Source organism: Salarias fasciatus, chromosome 23 (genome assembly GCF_902148845.1).
Source record: "Salarias fasciatus chromosome 23, fSalaFa1.1, whole genome shotgun sequence".
NCBI classification, from domain to species: domain Eukaryota; kingdom Metazoa; phylum Chordata; class Actinopteri; order Blenniiformes; family Blenniidae; genus Salarias; species Salarias fasciatus.
This window is the reverse complement of record NC_043766.1, coordinates 30235573-30252093: the sequence shown is the minus strand read 5'-3', so window position 1 is coordinate 30252093 and position 16521 is coordinate 30235573.

Sequence of the window (16521 nt, the reverse complement as noted above, 5' to 3'; positions counted from 1 at the left end):
CTCCACCAGGCTGTCAGCCAAGTGCCACCACATGATGTCACCATCATTCTCACTGATGCCAACGCCACTCTATCCAGCAGCGATCGGTCCCCTGGCTCACCTGTCAGCACCACCCTCACCGACAGGAAAACAAATGACAATGGCAACTGCCTCCTCCTCCTCTGCCACCATAACAGCCTCTGCGTTGCTGACACCTGGTTTTCTCGGAAACAAATCCATCACTGGACGTGGTACAGCCCAGATGGCAAAACCAGGAAGGCGCTGGACCATATCCTCATTTCTCGACGCTGGCAGTCATTTGTCACCTACTGCCAAGCACAGCTTGGCAACACAGACCATCGTCTGCTGGTGGCCCAGCTTAAGCTAAAGCTCTGAGCCAACCAGTACAAGACTCTGCCACGCCCCGACTCCTCCCAACTCAATGACCCCAACATCTCCACAGACTTCAGTCGCTCCATTCGCCGCACTCTTGATATCCTGGCTCCCGACAAAGTGACAGATTCGGCGACATTCAAGGAAAGTGTCCTCCAGTCTGCTCACAATGTCCTCGGACGCTCACGACCGTCCCCAAGAAAGCCATGGATATCAGAGAAGACACTAAACATCATCGACCAGTGGCATGAGGCCCGGTTCCGAGGCGACCTCATAGAGTATCGGCGACTGATCCGCCTGTGCAATGTGGCCATTGCTGAGGATAGGGAGAGGTTCTGGGAAGCAGAAGCCCAACAGCTTGAGTCCGCAGCCAACAACAATAACTTGAGCCACGTATTCAGTCTACTGCGACAAGCCCGTAGCGGTCCATGCATAAAGACGGCCTTGGTAAAAGATTCTGACGGTAATCTCATTACAACTGAAGCCAACTGCCTCGAGCACTGGAAAGAACACTTTAGCTTCCTCCTGCAGCACAGCACCATCCCGGCTGATCCCACCCTCCTAGAAGCTGCAAATGCTGCAACCCCTAGCGACACCTCCTGCACAGACCCTATAACACCCGGGGAAGTGAGAGCTACTCCGAACAAACTGAACATCAGGAAAGCCCCTGGCATCTGTGTGCATGGCATCAATGCCATGGTGGAGTGGCTAACCCACCTATTCAATCAGGTGTGGGAAACAGAGCAGCTGCCCACCGACTAGACCAGAGGGTCTGCCCTTCTGGAAACGTAAGTGTGATAGACTTGTCTGCGGAAACCATAGAGGCATTACCCTGCTCTCCGTCCCTGACAAGGTCTTCACCAGGATCTGTAGCGGAGCCAGAGTGGGGCCAAGGGGGCGGTCACCCCAGGGCCCACAAGGTCATAGGGCCCCGTTTCATGTGATGTGTTCACATTTACTCGTAAATAAATTATTGTAATAAAATGTGCAGTGTGTGCAAGAAGGTATACACATATGATTGTGGGCTCCAATTTGCCAATTCTTACATTACGACTGTCCATGAATGCATCAGAGCTGTAAGCCAGCGCTGATTGGCTGTGCGGCATGAAAAAGTTTTTTCTTTTGCACTTGATCTGAACTCTTTGGAGGGAAGTTAAACAGTATGCTAAACACTATGCTAGCCACTAGTGGTACTACCCAAAACCATCTAATATCGCAGCCATTGCTGAGTCAGTGAAACCTTCAAAAATATTATCTTCATCAGAATGCTGTGGTCTTAAACAACTGCCTATTTGAATGTGCCTTGTGTTGCCCTCAAATATAACAGACCACCGAGTCTATTTTTTTCTAATATATGTGAATTCCAAAAGATATAGATAGCTGTGTCTATATCTATCTGAATAGATTGTGTAATTTTAGACCAGCTGTGTTCATTTTATATTTAAGCTGCGTCAAAGATGGTACAGATTTAGCCAGTGAGTTTTTATCTGAGTTTTCAGCACCATGGACAGCGGATGCTCTGAGATTGACAACTGTATGGCTGCATTTGTAGGTGTGTGTGTGTGTGTGTGTGTGTGTGTGTGTGTGTGTGTGTGTGTGTGTGTGTGTATTTGTTCTTCAGGACAAGTTTGTGAACTGCTTTGTGACTTTATTCTGCTTTCTGAAGCATATAGGTTATAGGTTTGCTTGGCTCAATAAAAATGAGCATTAGTATGTTGTTTGAATGGTAAAATTACTATCATAAGAGCCCATCAAGAATGCTCTGCCCCCTCTGTACTGAGACCCATGCTCCGCCTCTGACCAGGATCTTGCTTAACCGTGCCCTTCCAGCAATCTGAAGCTGCCGCCGTCCCCAGCAGGCTGGCTTTATGCCCAATCGCTCCACAATTGACCACATCTCTGCTGTGCGTCTGTTGATAGAGAAGATCCGTGAATTCCATAAAGACCGCCATCTGTATGTTGCAGGGGTCACTAACTGGCGGACCGCGGTCTGGATCCGGACCCAGACGCCGTCCAATACAGACCCGGACTTGTAAAAACTAACAGGGTTTAAATTTGACGAGTCGCTCCTAGTTTACTGGCGCAGCTTTTCTATTGTTTACAGTATTATTTTGTCAGCTGGCTTCTATTTTACCAGCACATCTTTTCTAGTTTTCACGGTATCAGTTTGTCAGCTCAGAAAACACACAGACCAATTACGAGTTCAGCCATCCCACATGACGCTACTTGGCCAATGAAGTCTCTGTATTACAGGCGCTAAACATCACCATTCTGTGCATTCCGGCAACAGTTGAGAGGTGCGGGACTGACGAGAGGGGGACAAGCAGTAAGTAAATAAAAAAAAATAAAAAATAAAAAAATAAATAAATAAATCGATACCGAGAGGAAGACGAAGGGACGTGTGAGCCAGATAGGGATATCATAAAATCCAGAGAAACTGCGAGCCTTAAACAACATCTGAAAAATTACAAATGACGCTGTCTAAAAATAGAAAAGTGGACGGCGAAAACAGAGCCTTCAACCCGGAGTGGACAGACTCGTTTGTGTTCATCCTGCCCTGTGGTAGCACAAAACCCCTGTGTCTGATATGTTCAGAGACTGTGGCACTCATTAAAAGTGGAAATGTTAAACACCACTATGAAACAAAACACAAAGATTTTGACCAATCATACCCCATCAAGTCTGAACTGAGGGCACAGAAAATAAGCAGTCTTAGAGCCCAGTGTGATCAGTCCACCAGGATCCTGACACAGTCATTCACTGCCCAGCAACGTGCAAACGAATGTTCCCTCAGAGTTGCTTGGATTCTGGGGCAACACACAAAAAAAAAAAAAAAACAACATTTAGTGATGGGGAGGTTGTCAAGGAGTGCATGAATTCATTTGATTTGATAGTCAGCGATTGATTACACGCAGAACTATTGGGTTACATCAGCATCACACTAATTCAGTTAGACATTATGATGTTCCGGACCTTTGCTTTAACAAATTATCTCTGACCGGACCTCTGTGAATTTTAGTTACATACCCCTGGTATATCGGATTCATTCATCTGAAGGCTGCCTTTGACACCGTCTGCCACTCCTCACTGTGGAACACCCTCCAAACCCTTGGAGCACCACCCAAGATTATTGCTCTGTTCAAGCTGCTCTACAGCAACGCAGAGAGCTGTGTCCGTATTAATGGTATTGACTCCGATAGGTTTACCATCTCCAGTGGCGTTTGCCAGGGTTGTGTGGCTGCTCCTGATAGTTTCAACTGCATCATCGACCATCTGATGTCCAAGGTCTGCGAGCGTGTCCTCGGAGTGTCCTTTGGCAACTACCACCTGACTGACCTGGAATACACTGATGATACCATCCTGCTCAGCACAACCTACAGTCAGCTGAGACACGCTCTGGGCATTCACAGTGAGGGGGCAGCACAGCTTGGCCTCCAAGTGAGCTGGACTAAAACCAGGTTCATGCATGTCGGTGATGGACCAGATCCACCTCCCATGCAAACTGGGAGCGACATCGTAGAGCCTGTCAAGAACTTTGTGTATCTGGGGTCTATGGCGACAGACAGCGGGGACCTAAAACCAGAGATTGTTCGCAAACGAGCCCTGGCAGCATCTGCTCTGCAGTCCCTCTGAAAACCACTCTGGTGGCACCAGACCATCTCACGCACGACGAAGCTCCGGATTTACAAATAAGTCATACTCTCCATCCTGCTTTATGGCTCAGAAACGTGGCCCCTGAACGACACTCTGGCTGCAAGAATCGATGGCTTTGATAGCAGGGCTCTTAGAACCATCAGGTGGTCCCAGCGAGTTTCCAATGAAGTGCTTCGAGCCCGCACAGGCCAGCCCCGAGCATCTTCCTAGGTCACACAATGCCGCACCCGCTGGCTCAGCCATTTCCTTCGTCTACCCCCAGAGCATCCGACATGAGCCATTCTCCAGTTTGACCCAAAGGCCGCAGGCTGGAGATGACCACGAGGGAAAGACTGGACTCGATGGCTCAACATTGTTGCGGGCGACCTCCAACAATAGTGAGTTGCTGTGGAGGATGCAGAGCAGCTGGCACAATATCGCCAGCACTGGAAAAATCTGGTTCATCTGGTCGGCTCAACGCACTGGGACGTGATACCCTGACCCTTGCTGGAGCACTAAGTGAGTAAGTAAGTAAAGATGATATTTCAGCTCAAATTGTTAATCTGTTTTGATAACAGGGTGATTGTCTGCAGAATGCTGGTGCCAGCAATTTATACAGTGGTTGTTCAGATCCATCAATCTATATTATCAGTCAAGATCCAACATCATCCTCCATGAATTTGTTAACAGCTGCAATAAACTGCATTTCAGAATGCCATTCCATATTTATGTGGTTATTTTAGTGAATGTAATTATTTTATCTCTATTTACTTTATCAAATCTCCAAATTGAAAAGATGTTCCAGTAGATTTCCACACAATACTGCTTACCTTTGTTGAGTGTTTTACTTGGTCATAAAGTGCCCCATATTGCCGGTGACTAATCAGAAGTCAGTATCTACTTCAAGGATATACATTACATGGACAATATGCCATTTCTCTCAGTTTAACAATGTTTTTCGATTATCAGTGTGTAACAAATTTATAAATGAGCAAAAGAAAACACTGACTGTCACATCCTTTAGTTTACGGTGAAGTGAAGTCTTGATGTGCTAAATTGTTCCATTCATGGGCACATACATGGTTCTGCCCACCATTGCAGACACAATCTCATCATAAATTAAATCCAAACACCAAGCTTTTTCTTTGAGGGTGGGAGCCTGCATATAGACCAAAATTCCAGATCAAAATTCTTCTTTCTTCTCTAAGATTTTTCCAGTATAATGTCCTAAAGACCAAAACGCAAGAATGGTGTCTGTGTGATGTCACTTGTTCAACAATCATGTAAAAGTCGCACAATTTTCTTACCACCATAAAGACACCACATTGATTTCTGCTTAGGCAGCTCCCAAGAACTCTTGTTCATACCTTCAAAAAGCCATTTTCCATCAAAAATCCACTTTTCCATTATGTGTCCCCTATGAAGATAGAGACAACAGGACCTGGTCTTGGAGGAGGTCTGGAAAGAAGTTAAGAGATGAGATGCAACAATAATATGAGATGTTTTCCTTTTCCAGATCAAAAAACATAATTTTTATGGCTTTCAGGTCTGTAAACAGACCACTGAAAATCAGGATGTTTAATAAAAATGTATAAAAGATATATTGCTTATAAGGTAATGTGAGTTGTAAATACGAGAAGGGTCATAGCCAGCTTTTAGAATTCATCTTCAGACAGAAATAATTGAATTTCTTTCAAAATGACTCTGACATTGCGAACCTCACAATAGAAAAGACAAAAACATACTTTGATTTTTTCTGTTTTTTTTGTTATGTCTGTTTGAAAACAATATATTGAGTCCATCCATTTTTTTCCCCAATTCAGGCTTAGCGGGCACTTGAGCCGATCACAGCTAACTGTGGTTGAGGACATGTTAAATCTGGGACTGCTTGCCAGTAGGCTACACAATGAGTAACACACACACACACACAAACACACTGACTATGAATTGTTCAAATCCAACCTGAAAGCAAACTGAGAACATTTTCACCATGGAGAGAGAGCACTAAGCAATGAACCACTGTGTAGCCCTGTATTACATACTGTTAACCTTTGTGGATCAAACTAACCTACAATTGTACAATCTAACAGTTGATTATTTGCATATATATGTTTACCTTCTGCTTACGTCAGTGTCATTACTGCTGCTTTGAAGAGCAAAGGAGAAATATCTAGGGAAAACTGTCTGTATTAGGAGAAAACAAAGTTGGCAGGCAGGATATAAACACTCTAAGCCAACATCATATTTCAAGGATTTGCACATGCATAATTTAACACATCCGTAACTAGTCAGCAAACTTGTCAGAGGCTTTTCTTTTCCACATTAAACAGAACTCGGTGATAATAAACAGAATAGTTCAAAAACCACTTTTCTTCCTTTTTTTTTTTTTTTTTTCCAAAATGGAGATGGAAAATCTACACAGCAGTACAAGTACAATGTTGATAATAAGTTTCACAGTTCAGCAAGGTAAGGAATCCATTGATCCACTGAAGGGTGAAAAAGAATTAATAAGTCTGAATCTAACCAGTAGGGAGTTTTGTTAAATTTCTTTTTTTCTGAGTTTTTCCCCATAAATCTGTGTAGGATGAGTGAGTCTACAATGAAGACACACACCTCTTCTGCTCGATAAAATAATGACAAATATTAACAGCATATTCATTTCAGCCTGTGAGAACAGCTCAGTTTTCTTTGTTGCTGCTTGGCCTCTCTGTTGAGAATTGGTGACCCACTCTGTAGTGGCACAGTGGTAATGACTCAGAAAATGTAGCCTTGCTGCTTCCCTGGGAGCGTCAGAGCAAGCAAGCACAGTTTTGATTGTGCAGTGTTTTTAATAAGCAGGTGCAAATCCAGCAATTAATATTTTCTGAGTAGCTTTCAAAGTGAGAATGTATTTCAGTAAAAGCCCATTAAAAAGTATGGGGTTCAAAGGGATACATATAAATACTGCTTTTGGTGTTTCATGTTGTTGCAGGTGTATCTGCCTATGATTCATATTTTATAGCAGGAGTCCTATACTTACTGAACTGGGATATGCTTAATGACAATGACACACACAACCACACACACACACACACACACACACACACACACGTATATATATATATATATATATATATATATATATATATATATATATATATATATATATATATATGTATATATATATATATATATATGTATATATATATATATATATATATATATATATATATATATATATATATATATATATTTTTTTTTTTTTTTTTTTTTTTCTATTTTCTTTCAGTGTTAGTGCTGATCACAGCAGAGTTTTCTGAATGGACCCGTAGTCTGAAGGTTTCTAAAGCAGCAGCTCTCCTGCTGTCTCGCACACTATTTATCATATTCTCACAGTTCTTGTGAACATTATTACAATTACTGCAAAAGTTAAAGTACATTTATTGCAAACTTATGTAAACTAATTTTTACATTATTCACAATTTTTCTTAGGTTAATGGAACATTTTGTCAATGAAAATCTGAAGCAAATAAGACTACTCTCTGAACAAGAGCTTATTCAGAATCAGCTCAAAAACACCTATGAAATTGAGGTTTGACATAAGAGACATATACAGTGTGGTTATACTTGAGGAAGGAAAACTCTCAGTTGCATGCACAAAATGGTTTTTTGACAGCATGTCTTGCTGATTAGTGCTCCCAAATTAATTAGTCCTGCATAAGAATTTATAACTCTCGCAAACTAATGAGTCAATGGAGATTAGGTTATGATCAGCGATGAGGAATGATTGCCTCAAATCCTGCTGGGAGGCTTGAAAAATGAACATTTTGGAAGACAGATTAACGAGTAGTTTTATTGAATCCAGAATATAAACAATATCAAAATTGTTACAGCATGGGCAACAATATCAATACATGTTTAGGGTATCTCATCGGATACTGCAAGGTGAAATTGTACTCAAACTTGTAAAGAATTCCTGATTCAACTCACCCAGTACTACTTGTTATCATTAATCAGTTTATGAAGTATGCAGACAAGATAGGATGAGTGAAGGCAGCATTTTGGAGAGTGCTTTTATCATTATTATTATTATTATTATTATTATTATTATTGTTATTATTATTATTATTATTGTTATTATTATTATTAAAACTATTTGTGCACTGTAAAATATGTTCTGTCAAAATATCAGGAGGAGGGGAAAAGGTACCATCAACTTTATCACCGGAGACATTTGGACCAGCAGAGTTAGGCCGCTGTTTCTTATTCAAGGCATATTCTTCATGCTTAACATGAATAAAGTATGATTGAGTATGATTGACACTCTTTAACAGCAAGCTAGAGTATGTATACAACATTTAGCAAGCTTGGTCTAGTGTCTGCGCAGTGGCGTCACTAGGTTTTAAGTTAATGGGCGATTTCTCCCCCAGGAGATGCACAGGATGTGAGCTAACGTAGCACATGTGCACAAACCTCCACAAGCTGCTAACAAAGATTGAGAAATTATTCTTTATTATTTCAGTTTGGTTTTGTAATACAGTAAAGCTCCAAATAAAGGTTTGCAGAGCAACAGTATATTTACAGCAGCAGTTCTCTAACTGGGGCGTCTGGTCTCCAAGGAGTCCACGAGCCATAGCTTGGTGGTCCATGAAAAAATTTCAAGTAAACTGATGACAAATCAATGACCATAATGCATCAATTAAAAAAAAAAAAAAAAAACAGTGTATATCTACATATGGGTAGAAATGTACCAATAAAACAAACTAATTCCTCCCCCTTAGCTATGGACCAATAAAAACTTTGACATGATTCTTGGAAACTTATATCAATAAGCTGCTTCATCAAGTGGTGCTGAGACTAAAGCAGCAGAAATGTGAAGATATCATGACTTTTATCTGGAGGTTGGTTTCACTGAGAACAGAAACAGAAGACCAAGATGTTTGGAGAATCTTCAGCTGGTAGCAAATGAAGCCACGAAGCCACCGAGCTAGAGCAGCTCCTGATCACCAAGAACCAGAGTTCAGAGACTAAACAGAGGAAAGAGGAGTACATTCACCAGAAAACATTAATATTGTGAATTTGGCTGCAGCTTCAGAAAAAGCCCAGAGAGCTTCTTATTTAGTGGTAGAGGAGGATCTTAGAGTCTGTTTGTCATACAAGACTCCAGAATAGAGAAACTGTCTTGTGAGAAACAGACTAACCTTCTCAATACTTTAATCTGTTAGTGATGTGAGCGACTAAGTTGAGTGTCATAAGCCCAGTTACATAAATTTACTGTTGGGGTGCAGGTGTTTCAGTTTTCTCGCAATGATTCAAAGAAGTGTCAATAAGTGTTGAACAACTTCAGAAAGCTTTGAGCTGCTTGATCAACAAACTAGGTTCATTAGGACCGTGTCAGTGTCAATACTGTTTGTAGTATGCCAACATTAACTTCTTCATGTATGTGTCTTATTGTATGTGTGTCTGAACAGACAGATAAGGGGAGGCACATAATATCAGGGTTGATAATTATTTTAAAGTGTTGTATTTTGAAAATACTTATGGTTATTATTGTTGTAATGTGTGCAACTGTACTTGCTTTTGTGTCGGTCAGGATGTATGTATTACTATGTATGTGTTTTAGAGCATAAGTGTGTACTGTGTGTGTGTGTGCATATGTCCATACATGCAATGTGTGAGTGTATTAGTGTATTTGTATGAACAATTCTTATTGTTGATAGTTTTCACTGTAATTGATTTATGTAACATAGGGACTGCAGAAGGAAACTAGCTATGCAGCTATAATCTGGTGCAGAACATCTATGTTTTTTTTTAGCTGAATGTCTCCGTACACTGTCCCTTTCAAATAAAGGATAAACTAAACTAAACTACACATATATGTAGGGTTTGGGGTGGGGGGGTGGGGGGTGGGGGCTATCATTTCTACTCCACAGATTTTAAATATTTAGGTTTGATGAATTTAATGAATTGGGCTTTGTGGGTTTAAGTTAGGTACTCATACCAGTGCCCAGTATCAGCAAGTCGCTAAAGGTAAGCACTCATGCTTGTTCTTTTCTTTTAAAAAAGTGTTATTATCACACCCTTAGTAATAGCAATATCATAGCAATATAAAATTATTTCATTGCAACCGTTGTAGGATCCACATGGACACACTTAATAGGAGAATGTGTGCACTTAATTGGGACATCGATTTTATTTACAATAGACAGTGCATATTTTATTCACGAGACAAGAGAGCTCACCAACCTGTATTAAAAAAAGCAAAAGGCAAGAAAATGATCAGTAGTTGTACTAATGAAGCACAACTTGTCCAAAATAATTTTATTTGGAAAACACATTGACCAAATCAAATCTCTTATCAAATACTGTCCAGCAGCACACAATCACATGCCCCCGTCACGGCGCAGAAGGACAAACTGGACTACGAGCTTCTGACATCCATGGTGAGTTGTGGCACACATCGCAGCTGTTGCAATGGGATGCCAAGATATGGCAGGGGGCAGGATTGAGGAAAGTCTGGCATGCCTCCCACTGACATTAAGAATAAATTTACTAAAGCCTGTTAGTTTCACTCATGAAAACTGTGCTAACTGATTTAATTAACAGAATCATTGGAAAGCAAAGAAAGGATCAAATGATATTCAAATGAAGCAGAAAGTTAGTTGAGCAGGAAAAACATGACCACAAAGTATGACTTTCATTTCTTGCCTTGTGCTTTTCAGACACATTATTATTACATCTATCATTTACCTCATCACCTATACATATTGATTGTGTGAATTAAATTAAATTAAATTAAATTCAGCTTTATTTATTTGATGACAATTACAACATAGTCAGGGGTGGATCTACCGGGGTGGCATAAATAAACCCTTGCCACCCCAACTGGCAGCAATGAACTGATAGAAAAATTTAAAGGGGATGTATCATGCTTTTTTTAGCTAGTCCAAACCCTAGAAATGGAATTAACATGGTAATAGTTTATTTTGGTGCTAAGGAAAAGTAATTTTGTGTGAAATGAAAGATTTTCTGGGTATAATTCTGAAACCCGGAAGAGAAAACGCTCTGTTTCACTGAAAATCCCGCCTCTCCCCCTGTGGACTTTGACTGACAGCGAACTTCAACCAATCAGAGCTTCAAAACAAATATGCTGACTAGCTTTAGCTCTTTAGCTCTAGCTTCTCTACACACAAAGACATGCAAAAACGTCTTTTCCTGTTAGAAACTCACCAAGCGCAGACCCTCCAGACTCTTGCTCTTGCTTGATTGTTGCTTTCAGATGATGGTTAAAGTTTATCTCCGTAATCAGAGTTAGAGAAAAGCAGTAACGCTGATTGCCGAGGGCCTGCGGGAGGGGGGCTCAGGGGAGCCATCTTCTCCGTGTGACGTGAACGTGGGAAACAGAGCGTTTTCACGGGTTTGGGAGGGGCTGCCTCTCTGAGCAGCACAACAAGGAGGAAAGCTCAAACATGCAGGCACGAAGGAAAAAAATGCTTTGGGGGTGTTTTTGGTGAGTACATAACTACCGTATTGGCCCGAATATAAGACGACTCCGATTATAACACGACCCTTATTTTTCAAAGATCATTTTGTGAAAAAAAAAAAAAAAAAAATGCTTAAGACAGTAAGGTCACTCATAAAACAACTTTTTATTATACAGTTATTATAAACTCAAAAACTAACAACTGAGATAACATTTCACGAGATACAAAATGAAAAAATATTTCTACAGTATTGAATAAAAAATATATTCTCTCTCTCAAAATAAGAAACAATGAACAACAAATAAGAAGCCTCAAGGGGTCAAAACTGCATAAATGATGTAAATAACTTCCCAGTGCCTTCAGCTGAATCACGGCTCTGGTGGTGGACATTCCGTCTTTCCGTCTTTCAGTGACGTATTCACTCACCCTTCTATCAGTCTCTCTGAAGCGTCGCTCTCAGGACCACGGAAAGCTTTTCTCTTTTTTTCTGTGCTCTCCAATAAGAACGATGCTCTGCTACACCAGATCTCCTGGCGGCTTGGCAGTTGTTTGATGACTCTGCTGCGTTGATCACCATCAGTTTAAAGTTGGTATCATAACTTCGCCTCTGTTGTTTGCTCAGTTGTCCAGCGTTCAGCCCCTTTGCTCCAGATGATCCGCCATTTTTCATCAGATCATTTGATCTCATTTCATCGCTCCACTCGCTCTCTGGTCAGTGATACTTTGGCTCCATCTAGCGGCGCGGATGGGTATTGACCATCTACCGTAAGTCCGCGATTATAACACGACCCCACTTTTGAGGACGCAATTTCTGGAAAAAAACATTGTCTTATATTCGGGCCAATACAGTATATAACAAGGTTAAAACATACAAAAAGTGAATTTTGCATGATACAGCCCCTTTAACAGTTACAAGCGCAAAGTTCCGATGTCCGACGACAGTGAATGCAGCATGAGAGAGCGCGAGAGGGACACGAGATTTCTTTGATGGGAGAGGCGCGAATATGGGCACAAAGCGAGAGAGAGCCAGTCGGGAGTCGAGGAGGAAGGAACGAGGAAAGAGGTAAAGACCACGATCTAGTATTTGAGGGGCCCAGGTGGCGATGTGTTCTTCATAATCCATCCGGTCCGCTGCTACTCACCCGAATAACGGGGCTGAGTGTGTGTGTGTGTGTGAGAGTATAAGCTCTGCTTCAGGCTGAAAAGACGATCACAGGAAGAAAAATCGGAGTCCAAAGTGGCAGTGTTTCTGCTAAAAACCCACCGAATCGAACCGAAACCAGCCCCATGTGTCTTGTTCGCATATAAACACAGACAAAGAGATCCACACATCATAGTTTAAAAACACGCTGCATATTTATTCAGTTTCTGTAAAGGGTACCTTGTAAATTTACTGTGAATCTTACAGAAATTAAGAGAAAATGGACTCTATACATTGTTTTACAAGGTCAGAGAAATACAAAATGAAGAATGAGATGAGGTGGTAGGAGAGAGAGGATGATGGCAAGGCTGAAGGAGAGAGAGAGGATGAAGATAAGGCTGAAGGAGAGAGAGTGGATGAAGATAAGGCTGAAGGAGAGAGAAACAAGCATGAGGTGGAAGTACAGGGTGAAGATAAAGACCAACTGGTGTAAGAGAGAGACAAGCAAAGAAAAGCTGGCCAAGGTTACCATGGACAGGAGGAGGTGGGAGAACATGTGGAGGAAGGTGAGCACCACCAAAAACAGATGTCAAGAGACAGAAAAGGGAGAGAAAAGTGCTGAGCCACAACCAGCGACCTCCAGTAGAGCTGGTCCTCATGGTATGAATATTGTTTCTGCATAATTTACCAAGCTACATAATAAAAAGTACAATTACCAAAATTGACATTTTTCTGTCAATTTAAAGGTGCATTAAAGCTTGTGTCTGGAGTTTTAAAAGAGAGAGGTTTTTAAATCCAATGTCTGGAGGTTCCGCCCTCCGTCTGCTTTCATGAGCGACCAAGCCACGCCCCTTTGATTGTGCACGTGAATTATCTGTTGGGTGAAAATGAGACCCTCCCAGTCCTACAGCATCCGACACGTTTAGCTGTTTATGGTGGATGTTCAGCAGATCATGGATATATCCGAGGTAAGCGCGGCGGCTGCTGCGTAGCTAATTCACCTCTGCCTGGGCGAGTGTGCATGCTCTCTGGCTGCGTGCACACTTTGATTGACAGCGCGAGAATGAGGAAGCACGAAATGTATTGGCTGACGCTGACCGGCGCTTTTTTGGATCACATGTGGGTCTATGAGACAAAGGCGGAGCTCATAAATACATTTTTATATTGCTTTATGTTAATATTATAGTAAAGTATCGAACGAGACTAACACATTTAAGCTCTGTTAAAAAAATGATACATACAATGGAAACAAATAGAAACTCCGGACACGAGCTTTAAGGAATTTTCAACTTTAAAAATACTTATTTTCCACCATAAATATGTTACACATTTTTAATGATGTGTACAATGTGCCCTGACATATTCATTGCAAGTACCGCTAACAGCGCTAAATTGTCACTTGAAAGTTGTAGTGCCGGTTCGGCACCTGAATTTTTTTGGGGAGAATTTGAGAGGAATGACGTAATGCACGCTCCGGCTGGCCTGATTTAGTTAGGTTTCGTTTTGTCCACCATTACTCCTTCAGATGCTTAGTGAGCAACAACTGAGCAGGATCTTCCAGAAAGTAAGAAAAGACTGGCTTCTAGCACTGCCACAACTCCAGCACAGACTCCACCAGGTAAAAGAAACTTAAATCTTACTCGAGCGCTACTAAAAGAGCGAGGAAGGAGTTCCCCTCTTCCGTGCACGCGAGCCACAGGCACGAGTTTTTCACTAAGCTGCATTACGCCCAAGGCCTGCAGGGTGCGCTGTTTCAAATAAAACGTGCATTGTGTATTTATGCTGCTGACCTTATTACATTCCATTCGGACAGTTTTGTCTTGTATAAATGCTGCTTACATGTGGAATATACAATATGTTCTAAGTTATGAACGAAGTCTTGCAAGCAGGAATACTTCAGTGTAAATTGTCTATTTTTCATCAAACTATACGATAAATGCTTCAGTGCTTCAGTTTATATGCATCTGATGTAGGTTGCCACCCCTAAAAAAATCCTGCCCCCCCTCTTGCCACTCTATAAATATTTTTCTAGATCCGCCCCTGAACATAGTAATTTCTAGAAACTTTTACAAAAAAAAACCAACAGATCCACATGAGCAAGCATAAGTAACTGTGGAAATCCTTTCCACAGTCACTTATATTTAGAAAACTCCCTTTAAAAAAGGAAGAAACCTTTGCAAAACCAGGCTCAGAGGTGGCGGCTTTCTGCTATTCCATTTGGGGTGAGGGGGCAGAAAGACAGAAAAAGGTAGAACAGACAGAATGATTTTCTAAATCAAGTCAGCAATGCTCCACTCGATGCAGGTGGATCAATATAGGAGGCCTCAGATGACGACCTTGAGGGATCTTGGGAGGGAAGAGAGAGAGAAGGAGAGAGAGAGAGAGATAGACAGAGTGGGGGTGCTAGAGTGTGTGTGAGAGAGAGAGAGAGAGAGAGAGAGAGAGAGAGAGAGAGAGAGAGAGAGAGAGAGAGAGAGAGAAACTACAGGAGGGAGAGAGTTCATAGACCACAAGAGAGACAATGGTGAATGATACTTAGCAGTGAAACATGTCAAGTGAGAAAGGAGAGAAGTGAAGTGAAACTGGGAACTGGTTCCACATAGGAGCCCGAGGTTAAGCAAACCACTTGCACCCATTGGGTCCAGATTGTCTTTTTCAATCAATGAATCAACTGTTTTGATTGATGCCCAAATTGAATCTGTTTGCGTCCATTGAGTCCAGGTTATCACATTAGATCAATGGATCAGCTGGTGATTGATTGCTCCGTGGTCCCTCAATCACAGCAATAATCCATTTATGAAACAACCTGTTCTTCCAGGATTTTTAAAGTTCTGACTTGTTAGTCTTCCACAGTAGAGTGAACTTTCAATCACAGAGACACACAGAGAGAGAGAGGGAGAAAATGGTCCAGGGAGGCCTGAACCAGAACTAATTGTAAGCTTTACTAAATACAAAAGTCTTAAGCCTAGCCTTGAAAGTAAAGCCTGTGTTGACTTCTCTAACTAACACTGGGAGCTGGTTCTACATGTCAGGAGCCTGATAGCTGAAAGCTCTGCCTCCTGTTCTAACTTTAGAAAACCTAGGAACCTCAAGCAGGCCAGCACTCTGAGAACAAAGCATTCCCCTGGGGCAATATGGGACGAACAGCCATTTAAGATATGATGGGCCTTGTACTTAAAGAAAGTCTAGACGAGATGGACAGTGCAAAGTTGATGGTTCAAGCATGATATGGGAGAGACGGATAGCAGCCAGAAGAGAGCTTACAAAGCAGCAGTGAGACTTGCGATGTATTGTTTGGAGAGAGTTGGCACTGTTTAAAGATGGGAGGCTCAGTTGGATGTGACAAGGGAAGATGCTGAGATTGGGAGTGATCAGAATGGACAATATTAAAAATTAACAGATCACAGGGACAGGAAACATTGAGCAGAACAGAGATAAAGCCTGAGAGGCCACACTGAGACAGTTCAGACATGTGCTGAGAACAGATAGTGGATATGTTAAACAAAAGATGTTGGAGATCAAGCTGTCTGTGGAGAAGAGGAAGAGCTTGTCAGAGAAGATTCATGGGAATTGTTGGCGTAATGAAAGAGGAGGCAGCAGGGGACACATTGGGATGGAGGCAGTGAGCTGCTGTGCTGTGAACTCCCTGAAGGAAGTTGCCCAAAGGCTAAGATGAGGAGGGTGAGCTTAAAGATCATGAAGCACGAAATCAATGCGGTTCTAACTGAAATCATCTGATTACTCAACATTTATTGTTGAGATGAATTCTGTATGATGTTGTCAGAGTTTGTTGATGTCATTAGCAACAGGGAAGAGTTATTTTCTAACAATGTTGTATAGTTATTGCAGTTTTAAATATATTATTTGCCCAGATGATGTTTTTTGTATTTTGCATTTTCCAAAAAGGCATCT